This window comes from Oryctolagus cuniculus, chromosome 5 (assembly GCF_964237555.1).
Source record: "Oryctolagus cuniculus chromosome 5, mOryCun1.1, whole genome shotgun sequence".
Classification (NCBI taxonomy): domain Eukaryota; kingdom Metazoa; phylum Chordata; class Mammalia; order Lagomorpha; family Leporidae; genus Oryctolagus; species Oryctolagus cuniculus.
Window position 1 is genome coordinate 158,166,076 of NC_091436.1, and position 11,446 is coordinate 158,177,521.

The window sequence follows — 11,446 nt, forward strand, 5'->3', positions numbered from 1 at the left end:
GAGTCAAGGTTGTTATGACCAGACAGGTGTCTGTGTAACTGTGGACCAGGCATCCTGGTATTTCATATGTTCACCCTTCTCATGTCCACCCACATATTGATGAAGGTCATTGGTATCTAGCAAGTAGTATATCTTCTATAGATCTTTAGCAATACTATAAAGTAAGAGAAAAGGAGTTGGCAATGGTTTCCCTTTTTTAAAGATTTTGTTTATTTTCTTGAGAGGTACAGTTACAGAGAGAGAGGGAGAGACAGTGAGAAAGGTCTCCCAACTGCTAGTTCATTCCCCAAACAGCTGCAATGGCCAGAGCTGGGCCAATCCAAACCAGGAGTCAGGAGTTGAAGAGTTAAAATTGTATATGTACGGGTGTCAAAAGTTAAGCTTAAGCTCACAGGTTTAAACCTTCCTGGTACAGCTGTGAAAATAAGACAGAGTAAAGCAGCACCTTGACAGTAGGGACTCCATTTTGGAGCACTTGAGACTGCATTCTGGGAAAGCAACCCCCCCACCGTGAGACTCTGGTCCGAAACTATGATCTCAAATAGTCGGACAATAGCAGTGCACTACATCACCCTTGGCAACACACAAAAACCCCCTAGCATGATTGCTCAAGCTTAAAAGTAGAAAGGTTACACCTGGGTTACCTGGGCTAATAATGAAGATGTGATTTGTCTATGTCTTAAGATCATAATTGCTGATTGTAAGACTTTAGCAATCGCTTAACAACCGTGTATTCTCTTCCCCTTCCCGGTTTTGCGGTTTTTGCCTTTATAAACCCTAACCTTTGGTTATTCGGGGCTGCTCTGTTCATGTATGGTCAGACAGCCCCAGCATGCTGGATAATCAATAAAGCTTCCCCTTGCTGTTTGCATAAGAGATGTCTCTTGGTGACGTTTTTCGGGCAGTCGACTCTAACATTTGGAGGCCCCAGCGAGATCTGACTGCTGCCTGCAGACGTCTCCAACGGATATCTCTCGGGGTAAGTGCAGGCGCCTATTCGTGTTGTCGGCCGGCTTATTTGTGGTTTGTGTCTCTTCATTCTGGATTTTGGTAGTTTGTGAGCGCTCTAGGGTTTTGGGAACTGTGCTGGTGTAGTAGCTGCTGGGACAGGGCGTGAGCCCTTCCTGGCTGTGGCCGGCAGACGTGCCCGGGGGCCACAGGCTACGGCCCTGAGGGACGCCTCAGGAGGACAAAGGAAGGCTGGGGACGCCCAGATACTTCCGACAGGGCAGGCGTGGAGTCTGCATTCCCAGCACAGACGGGGTGGCCGGTAAGGCCTTCTTATTATTAGTCTTTTGTAGTTGTAAGGTGCTTTGTTGGTTGTCTTGTTGTTTGTTGATTGTATTCTCTTGTCATTTAGCATTGTATGGGGCGCTGTGATGGCTCCCGTTTGGTAGATTTGGAATCTGCATTTGTATTGCCAGCATGGTCGCGTGACTCTGAAGTGGTTCTGGAGTCTGCATTTGTAGGTTCTGAAGTGGTTCCGGAGCTTGCATTTGTATTACCGGCATGGGCACAGGGCTCTGAGGCGGTTCCAGAGTCTGTGTTTGTATTGCCAGCATCGTCGTGACCAGTAGTTTATCTCAGTTCCTCTACGGACACTTTGTGTGGTTGTTGTGTGCTGATTCTCTACACTGTTTGTCTGTTCGTGTACATTGTGATGTCTGCTAACATGGGCCAGACTGTGTCTACACCTTTGTCTCTAACTTTGAATCATTGGTCGGAGGTAAGCGACCGGGCACATAACCTTTCTTTGTCAGTCAAGAAGGTAAAGTGGCAGTCTTTCTGTGCCTCTGAATGGCCCCCCGGAGGGCTCTCCATTTACCACTCATTCGCCAAGTGAAAGAGGCCGTTCTCCTGCCTGGCCGTCATGGGCACCCAGACCGGGATTTTGAGAAAACATCGAAGGTCAGTATTCCTTCCCTCAAGCGGGACCGGATCTGTGGAAGTGACCGTTGAGTGTCCGGCACCCCACAGCTCTCCGAGAACGTGGAGTCCCCCCGGCCACGGCTTAGCTACGGCCGAAACTCCAGAGGGATTGTAAGGAACGGGAGGGAAATTAGGAAGGGCAGTTGGCTGAGAGCCTGGAGACCCCCTGAGCTCGCTTTGGCTTCCCGGCGGCCGGACTGCGACCCGAGGACCAGGTCTCTCTCTCGGAGGGACGCCTGGTCACGCTGCCTACTGCTACGCGAGCAGGGCTTAGCTTCGGTCGAGGCTAATATTGGCCCTCCAGGTAAACTCAGACAACTAGGTAGTGGGTAACCTTGAGTGATAGGAGATTTCAAACCCCACTCAGCCCCCAGACATGAGGAGCTTCATTGCTTTCTGCCTTCCTCCTCCTCCGGGGGGGGGGGGGGGGGCTCCCTCCCCCACTCTTTTGCTCTCCTCATCTCCATTCCTATACCACTGGCGAGGAGAAAGGGAGAGGGAAATTCCACAGGTCTCTCCACCTGGGAAAAAGCTGTTACCTGTTACCTGTTAACCCTTTCCAACCGGGTAAAAAGTTTTCCGTCTTTGCAGCTTATGGTAGCTCTGGTGCGTCTTAAAAGTTTTTTGTAAACTATTACTGTTGCTAAGCTTTGATTGCCTGAGGACTAAATCTGGAAAAGAGCTAAAGTTAACTATCTGTTGTAATTGAGTGTCTGCAGTAGTCCTAATTAATCTGGCTTTGGTTAAATTATAGAAGGTTCCCAACACCCCACGGCTAGTCCTGCCAGGCCCCGGTGTGTGCAGTCTTCCCTGTAAATGGGGGACCACAGCCTTTCTCTGCACTCCAAATATCTCTAGGCAGAGCCCCCACCCCAGGGCTGCTTCTTTTTCCTCTCCTGGAGGAATTTCCAATTCAATACCACTGCTGACCTTACCTAAGGGAGCCAGAACCTTAAGCCATTAACCCTTTCCAAGCTGATGGGTTATTCTCTTTGCAGCTAATAAAAACCTAAACAATGGGTTCATATGCTGATAATCAGCTCTTTTCTGTGCTGCTGTCCCTGACTCATCTGAGAGCGTTCACCTGTCTTGAAGGTTTCGCGTTTTTCTATTGCCATTATGAGTCTTGATTGGAAAAACTACAGCGCAAAGTTTGTTTACATTGTTTATCTGTTTTTAATGTCTAAGTAATTACCCAACTGATCAGAAATGTACTAATTTTGGCTAAATGGTTTGACTCTCTGACAGCTTAAATTCTAAACCGAGTCTTCCAACTTTGGGCTTCCAGTCGGATCCCTGGAACTCTCAAAGAATGAGACTCTAAATTTGTTAAAGTAACAGCTGCTTGGGTCAATTCAAATTATATAAAATATATTAAAATGTTATAAATGGTGTCAGACCTATACTGTATTTATGTTTTTGCTTTCCAGCTAAAGCGGTCTTATAAAAATAAGAGTAAATTCTGTGTATACAAGCCTTTATGTTGTTAACTAAAGAAAGCCAATGCAGATTGGTTCAAAAAATTGAGGTAATGCAAATGCCCTTCAGTTTGCTCAGTGGCTTGCTTGCTCAATTTTACATGTCTTTGATATGCTTTAAACTTGTTTCTCTTAATGAGGAAGATCTTTTCAAAGTTGTAAACATGCACTAATGTTTGCTGTGCAGGAGGTGTTATCCTCGTGTTACTTAAAAATATAAAAATGTAATTTTAACTTTTATTTCAGATAATGGTGTGGTATTCATTAATAACTCAGTGTCTTAAGTCATCTAGGCATCAGTGCTAAATAAAACTTGGAAAAATATATTATATATACTTTTAACATCTCAAATTCAATAAAAAAAAACTGTTTGAGTTTGTTAACATGTATTCGCATAGGTTGTCCATACATGACAATTCAAGGCTATATAAAAGTAACTATGAGTATAAAGTTTCAAAAGGTGTAAACAAGTCATAAAAAGTTTTAAAATGTTTATAATTTTAAAATATTATTTACAGAGTTAAGTGCTAATGCTAAAATTACACTGACCTAAAGTTAAAGTCTAATCTTCTGTTATAACAATGGGGTTTAAAAAAAAAAAAGTGTACTAATATTAGTAAATATCTAAAAATGGTCTAAATCATAAATCTTGGAATCTGTTTCTGCAAAAACTGTAACATCTATTTTAACAGTGTCTGCTTAATCGATTACTCTGCCATTTCTAGAGTTAGGTCCTGTAAGCTCTTTTTGACTCTGTTAAATAAAACTCTTATATACAAGGTTTTTTATTTCTGGTTTATTCAACAACAAGAGACATAAAATTCATGTTAATCCATTGTGTACTCTACTGTCTCTGTTAAGTTATGGTTATGCGGCAGATGCTAGAAAACTGGGTTCCAGAAACCCAAGAAAGCGCTAGTGTCCACAGGCTACACGGTAAATACCCGGAAGCCAAAGGATGGCAGAAACCTCTGCCACAATTTCTCCTCTAAGTCAGGCTACGCAGTAAACACTGGTTAAACTGCCAGTTAAATCTAAAAGCCCAGAAAGTCAGGCAGTCAGGCTAGAGACCCAACTTGCTGCCTTACTTCTCCTCTTTTCTCTTCCAGAAGGGAAGTTACTACTATTCTGCAGGACTCTCCACTGTGACGTACAGTTTGATCCCCAGACCTTATGTAAGGGATGACTGACCTTTTCTGTAATAATGCCTGGCCACAGTATAGGGCCCCAAACAACATAACAAAAGAAAAAAAAAGGGGGGGAGGTTAAACTACTAGATCAATTTCTCAGTGTACGCGTTAAATGGGCAGAACTCCCCTTTTAAACCAAACTAAAAAAATAGATAAAAAGTTAAACTGACGACCTCAAAGTATACAAGCAGGTCACCACAGTTGATCTTACCTAAAGGGTCATAGCTCTCCTCATGGGCACGGTCTTAAGTGTCAGAATTTGCCCATGACCATAATTTTTCTAGCTCACCCTAATATTAAAAAATCTCCAAAAATCAGGGTTGGGTTGGGCACCCCCCTTGACTGGCATCATAGAGGCTGCCTCCATGGTCCACTTTATTAGAGACCAGTGGAATGAGGAGCAAGCTAGCAGCAGGAGCAATGTATGGATGGGCAACAGGCCAATCAATGGCTGCTTTACACCGTGATCTGCCGTCAAGGAGACCCAGCAAGGCCAGTGCACCCCAAACCTGTGCACCTGTTGCTGATATAAGGAGCCAGGGCGTTGGGCAAGCAGCTGTCATAACAGCAAATGCCTTCTGTCGGCCCTGCCAAGAGCACAGCCACTGGACACGGAACTGCCCTGGGTGTCGAAGGACTCCTGGTTCAGAACCGCAGACCCTGTGGCCCTGAGCCAAAAAGCCTTTGGCTCTGCCCAGCCTCTGCCCAGCTTCCAGCTCCAGCCACTGCTACTGGGGATGGCTTAGGGTCAGTAAAATATAAGTTGCCTATTTCTATCAGCCTCCTATTTAACTCTCCTAGTCCAGCCATGTAATGCGAGTCAACAGGGTGCCTCCCTTAAAGGAGATTTGCATCTCTTAACAATTTTCTTAACAGCACCCCATGGATAGGTCTGGGCCTCACACACCCTGCCAGGCCTTAAAAGTCTACCCAATAGTATTAAACTTAAAAAGCCCTCCCTGCCAGTTCCAGGGGAAAGTGGTCCCCTCCACTCCTGTACTGAGACTATAGATGCTTCTCTTTACACCGTGTGTTTTTAATGCCCTTATTTGTTTTGTCTCTAACAGACTAAAAGCTGCTAACTCCAAATGGTCATCAGGCAAGACTTCCAGCCCATTCCACTGGACTACCTGAGCAGCCCTCTGGACCGAGCAGTACAGTCTTTCCAAGGCCACTGTTGCACACCATAAGACAGGTAGCAAGAGGAAATACCCAAATCCCCCTCGACGCCCACATGCCAGCTTCGAAGAAGTTACAGAAAACAGAACTCCATCCATAATCCCAAAGAAGAATTTTGGGTATTACCTCTTGAGGGGAAAATATTAGGCAGAAAGTCAGTTATGAGCTTATGTGTGTGTGACATAAAGGCCTAATGTGTCCAGCATATGCATCTACATCTCAGTCATCCTGACAATGTTTCACGGGCAGCCTGGCCTTTGCATCCTGCCCTGCCCCCTTCTACCTGATAACCTGCCAGGTGGAGATGCCCGCCCCTTCTGCCTGACAAATCTTCCACAATCTCCCAGATGCAGCCCAGTATCTGCATTTCAGTATTACAGAACAGGCGGGGGTTAAATCTCATTTTCATGGGGGTGGGTTATGCGTGGCCCTAAAGAAAAAATGTTGTTTTTATGCTGACTGAACCGGGGTGGTTAGAAACTCCATGGCCAAACTCAAAAAACGACTGGAAAAATGGCAACGGGAAAGGAAAACTCAACAGGGATGGTTTGAGTCATGGTTCTGCCGGTCCCCATGGCTTACTACTCTACTGTCAGCCCTAACAGGACCCTTAATTGTTCTATTCCTAATTGTAACCATAGGACCTTGTGTGTTAAATAGACTCATCACCTTCGTGCGGAAACAAGTTAAAAATGTTAAACACATGGTCATAAGACAACAATATGTCACATTAAAAGATACAAAAACAAATCTCTAAGATTAGAGATCCTCACAACAAGGAGTGGGGAATGAAGAGTTAAAATTGTATATGTACGGGTGTCAAAAGTTAAGCTTAAGCTCACAGGTTTAAACCTTCCTGGTACAGCTGTGAAAATAAGACAGAGTAAAGCAGCACCTTGACAGTAGGGACTCCATTTTGGAGCACTTGAGACTGCATTCTGGGAAAGCAACCCCCCCACCGTGAGACTCTGGTCCGAAACTATGATCTCAAATAGTCGGACAATAGCAGTGCACTACATCACCCTTGGCAACACACAAAAACCCCCTAGCATGATTGCTCAAGCTTAAAAGTAGAAAGGTTACACCTGGGTTACCTGGGCTAATAATGAAGATGTGATTTGTCTATGTCTTAAGATCATAATTGCTGATTGTAAGACTTTAGCAATCGCTTAACAACCGTGTATTCTCTTCCCCTTCCCGGTTTTGCGGTTTTTGCCTTTATAAACCCTAACCTTTGGTTATTCGGGGCTGCTCTGTTCATGTATGGTCAGACAGCCCCAGCATGCTGGATAATCAATAAAGCTTCCCCTTGCTGTTTGCATAAGAGATGTCTCTTGGTGACGTTTTTCGGGCAGTCGACTCTAACAGAGTTTCTTCTGGATCTCCCAAGTGGGTACAGGGGCCCAAGCATTTGGACCATCTTCCATAGCTTTCCCAGACAATAAGCAGCGAGCTGGATTAGAAGAGGAGCAGTCGAGACACAAACAGGTGCCTATACAGGAAGCCAGCACTGGAGGTGGAGGCTTAGCCTAATACACCACAGCACTGGCTACAGAAATGGCTTTTCATAGGGACAGGGTTGACAGTGCAGTAGTTAAGCCACCCCTGTAATGCCTGCATCGCATCTGGGCATTGGTTCATGTCCTGGTTGCTCCCCTTCTGATCCCTGCTAATGGCCTGGGAAAAGAAGCAGGAAATGGCTGAAGTACTTGGACCCCTGCACCTGGGTGGGAGACCAACATGGAGTTCCAGGCTCCTGGCTTTGGCCATTGCAGCCACATGGGGAGTGAACCAATTGTTGGAAGATTCTCTCTCTCTCCCTGTCTTTCCCTCTCTGTGTAACTCTGTCTTTCAAATAAAATAAATAAATTTTTAAAAAGAGGTCTTTTCATAAACTTTAACTATTAGAAGACACCCTGAAAAGTATTATGTTCCATACCTTTATTTTAAAGGTGTGAAAATAGACCGAGAAAAATAAAATTATAGTTGCAATGTTCTAATCAGAATCCTGATTCTTTGAGGTACTGAGCAAAATTCTTCCTATACATCATACTACTTTTTATGTCTTCTACTGCTTGGATTTGGATACAAAGCAATATAGTCAGAAGAACCTCACCTGTTAATTTTAAAGCAATTATATCCTGTCTTAGTTAGTTCTTTGAAAGGAATCCTTTGTTTAGGGAAGCTTTAGATATGGACTATGGTCTTTTCATTTTTTAAAATAAGTTTTCCAGATAGCCAAGGATATACCTCAATAGAAATTTAAAATTTTGGACCCTTGGGCATTTGCTTCCTAAACCAAAATCTTATTTCATTGAAATCCACATTTTCATGCATTATTGTTGGATCAAGATCTGATTCTCTGTAAAATGCCTATTAATGAAGCACTTACCCATTTCTGACTTCTTTACCTCTGTATTTATACAAATATTTTTATTCTCAAGATACAAATGAGAAAACAGAGTTTAAATGATCAGATCACGTGAGGATTATAGGACTTAGTCTCACAACTGACATTCTGAGGAGCTGGTACTTCTGTATGATGAACACTTCACTTTTGCTTGATGGCTCAGGAATAATTCTGGAGTTCTGTCAAGACAATCTGGGAGCCTTCTGAGAGATGCAGGGATGCTCTCACACCAGTTTCTGTGCTTTTCTATATACGTAGATAGGCTTTCAAAATAAATTTGCTGCCGGTGCCGTGGCTCACTAGGCTAATCCTTCACCTGCAGTGCCGGCACCCCGGGTTCTAGTCCTGGTTGGGGCGCCGGTTCTGCCCCGGTTGCTCCTCTTCCAGTCCAGCTCTCTGCTGTGGCCCGGGAAGGCAGTGGAGGATGGCCCAGGTCCTTGGGCCCTGCACCCGCAGGGGAGACCAGGAGAAGCACCTGGCTCCTGGCTCTGGATCAGTGCAGCACGTTGGCCGCAGCACATGGCTCTAGAGGCCACATGGGGGGTAAACCAACGGAAAAGGAAGACCTTTTTCTCCCCCCCCCCTCTGTCTAACTCTGTCAAAAATTAATAAATAAATAAATTTGCTATCACTTTGCTTTCCTTTGGGTTCTTACTGCTTTTTGGTTATCCCAGCACACTTCATTAATGCCTTATCCTTCTTCAGTTACTGTCCCTATTTTCTTCATGGACTGAGTGGTCTCACCCCTCCTCACATTTCTAAGTGGAAATCTTTTGGAGCCACCCCTGCCAGCACCACCCTGAGTCTGGACTTCCGGCCTTCAGAACTGGGAGGAGACAACATTTTATACTTTAATCCATTCACTCTGTGTTATTTATTTTGGCAGCCCAAGGTAACTAATAAAACAGTCAACGACGAAAGCTAGTTTTGAGAATGATGCATAAACTACAAACTGATAGATCTTGAAGCAGGGGCTTTGCCTCTGCGCCCAGCTCCTCAGCTTCAGAGTGTGAGCACCTCTATGCTGCTTCCACTTACAGCTGCGCCTGCTGCTTGTTTTGTGACTCTGGGGTGTGTTTTGCTTAGGAGGAGGATGGAATAGGTGAGTTTCAGATAACTAAGATCATAGTTCCAAAAACAGTGACTGCTGGGGCTGGCGCCATGGTTAATCCTCTGCCTGCAGTGCCAGCATCCCATATGGGTGCCAGTTCTAGTCCCGGCTGCTCCTCTTCCAATCCAGCTCTCTGCTATGGCCTGAGAAAGCAGTAGAAGATGGCCCAAGTCCTTGGGCCCCTGCACCCACATGGGAGACCGGCAAGAAGCTCCTGGCTCCTGGCTTCAGATCAGCGAAGCTCCAGCCATTGCAGCCATTTGGGGAGTGAACCAGCAGTTGGAAGATCTTTCTCTCTGTCTCTCCCTCTCACTGTCTGTCACTCTACCTCTCAAATAAATAAATAAATAAAATCCTTAAAAACAACAGTGACTGCTAAATGTAAAGCAATGGGTCCTTTAAATAAGATTTTTTAGCTAGAATGTTCTGATACACTCGCCTATTGCATTTAAAATGTGACTTAATTTCCCCCACCTTCATCCACCCCTGGGCTGTCAAGAAAATGCCAGCTATAAACATAGCAGGCGTGTAGATTTCAGTTTTACTTCTACTTCCGTCTCCCCAGGTCACTGCAGTCCATGAAGCCCAGAGGTTCTGAACAAAGGTGGAAATGGACTCTGCGGAAATTCAGCCGTGCTGATGAACGTCCACCTGCAGGTTACGTTCTTTCCATTTCCTTTCCCGGAACACCTCGGTGTTTGCGATAGAAGTCGGGATCCTCTGAACAGTGGGGGAAGAGCAAGCACAGTGATGCTTTTCTGCAGTAGTGACACAGATCATTAAATAGACACTGAAAGACAGGAAAATCTGTATGGATTTCAAAAACAGCATTCATGTGTCTGAGAGCCACAAAAAAAAATATGATTTTCTGGGCTTGGAACATAGCCTTGGAAGCAAAATGCGACTTAGGTTCTGGAAAAGCCATAGAGGAGTTCCTCAGAGAACTGCAAAAACATGTACCTTTTTGCATTCCAAGAATAATAACCATGCACAGGAGGACACACAGTGCCAAGTTTCGGATTTAAATCAAGCAGCACACACAGAGTTCAGAGTTGAACTTTAGCCCTTCCCCAGCCCAGTGCTGGTAAAACATAATTCCTAGGTTCAAAGGTCAGCACTGACAAAAGCATCTTGGCGAAACACCTGCGGTGCCTTGGAATCCAGCACGGGAACATCTACTCAAGACATGTCAATCAGACGTGAGTGAGAATATAGTTGGTAAGTTGTGTGTGTTTAGATATAGGCAATGTGGCTTTAAATAGTTTGTGGAAATGTGTGTGGTGGAAAGCTCATTCACACATTTCAAAATTCTTTTCAATGAAACAACATCTTTTAATTTCATTTTTCCATGAACTTGTTGAAATGCCCTTGTATCCATGGATACACACGTACAGAATTTAAAAATCAAGGGGAAAACGCCAAGAAAACACCATAGCCGGGTTTTGACTAAGTAAAGGCATTATTTCCTAGGGCGTAGCGGGGAATAGATAACCTTGTGCTGCTTTGTCAGAAATGGAAATGGCCATCATATTCCTATTCCTGGCAATTAAAAAATATTATATTTTGTGTGTGTTTTGAAAAGGACACGTGGGGAAAAGTAGATTTCCGGATGTGCTCCTGATTCCAAGTCTGTTGGCATATCCAAACTTCCTTCATTTTTATTATCTCTCACCTTCATATACAGAAATAGGAAGGACCACATCTATTCTATAGAGTGTAAAGGTTGCTGGCCATAAAAATCAGAATCTGCATGATATGCCTGATGACTCAAAGCTTCTTGATGTGGCAAACATCCAGAAAAGTTATCTGAACATTTTGCCCTGCTATAGAAAGTAGAAGGAGCTATCATTTGGTAATAAAATTACACAAGAAGCCTAGATGACACCTTCATTTATTGATTTTTAAGTTTTGTTTGAAAGTCAGAATTACAAAGAGAGAGAGAGAGAGAGAGAGAGAGAGAGGGAGAGAGAGAGATACCATCTGCTGGTTCACTCCTGAGTTGGCCGCAATGCCCAGGATTGGGCCAAGTCGAAGCCAGAAACAAAGAGCTTCTTCCAGATCTCCCGCATGGGTAGCAGGGACCCAACCACTTGGGCCATCTTCCATTGCCTTTCCCAGGTCATTAGCAGGGAGATGGATTGGAAGTGGA

General features: G+C 44.4%; 1 long non-coding RNA gene across 1 annotated transcript; it reads left to right on the forward strand.

Annotated features, from left to right (window-relative positions):
• Positions 1-347: 347 nt before the first annotated feature.
• LOC138849834 (uncharacterized) lies at positions 348-7,100 on the forward strand. The gene is made up of 2 exons (XR_011389051.1): positions 348-4,582; positions 5,665-7,100. It is a non-coding gene; the product is annotated as an uncharacterized lncRNA (long non-coding RNA).
• The last annotated feature ends 4,346 nt before the right edge of the window (positions 7,101-11,446 follow it).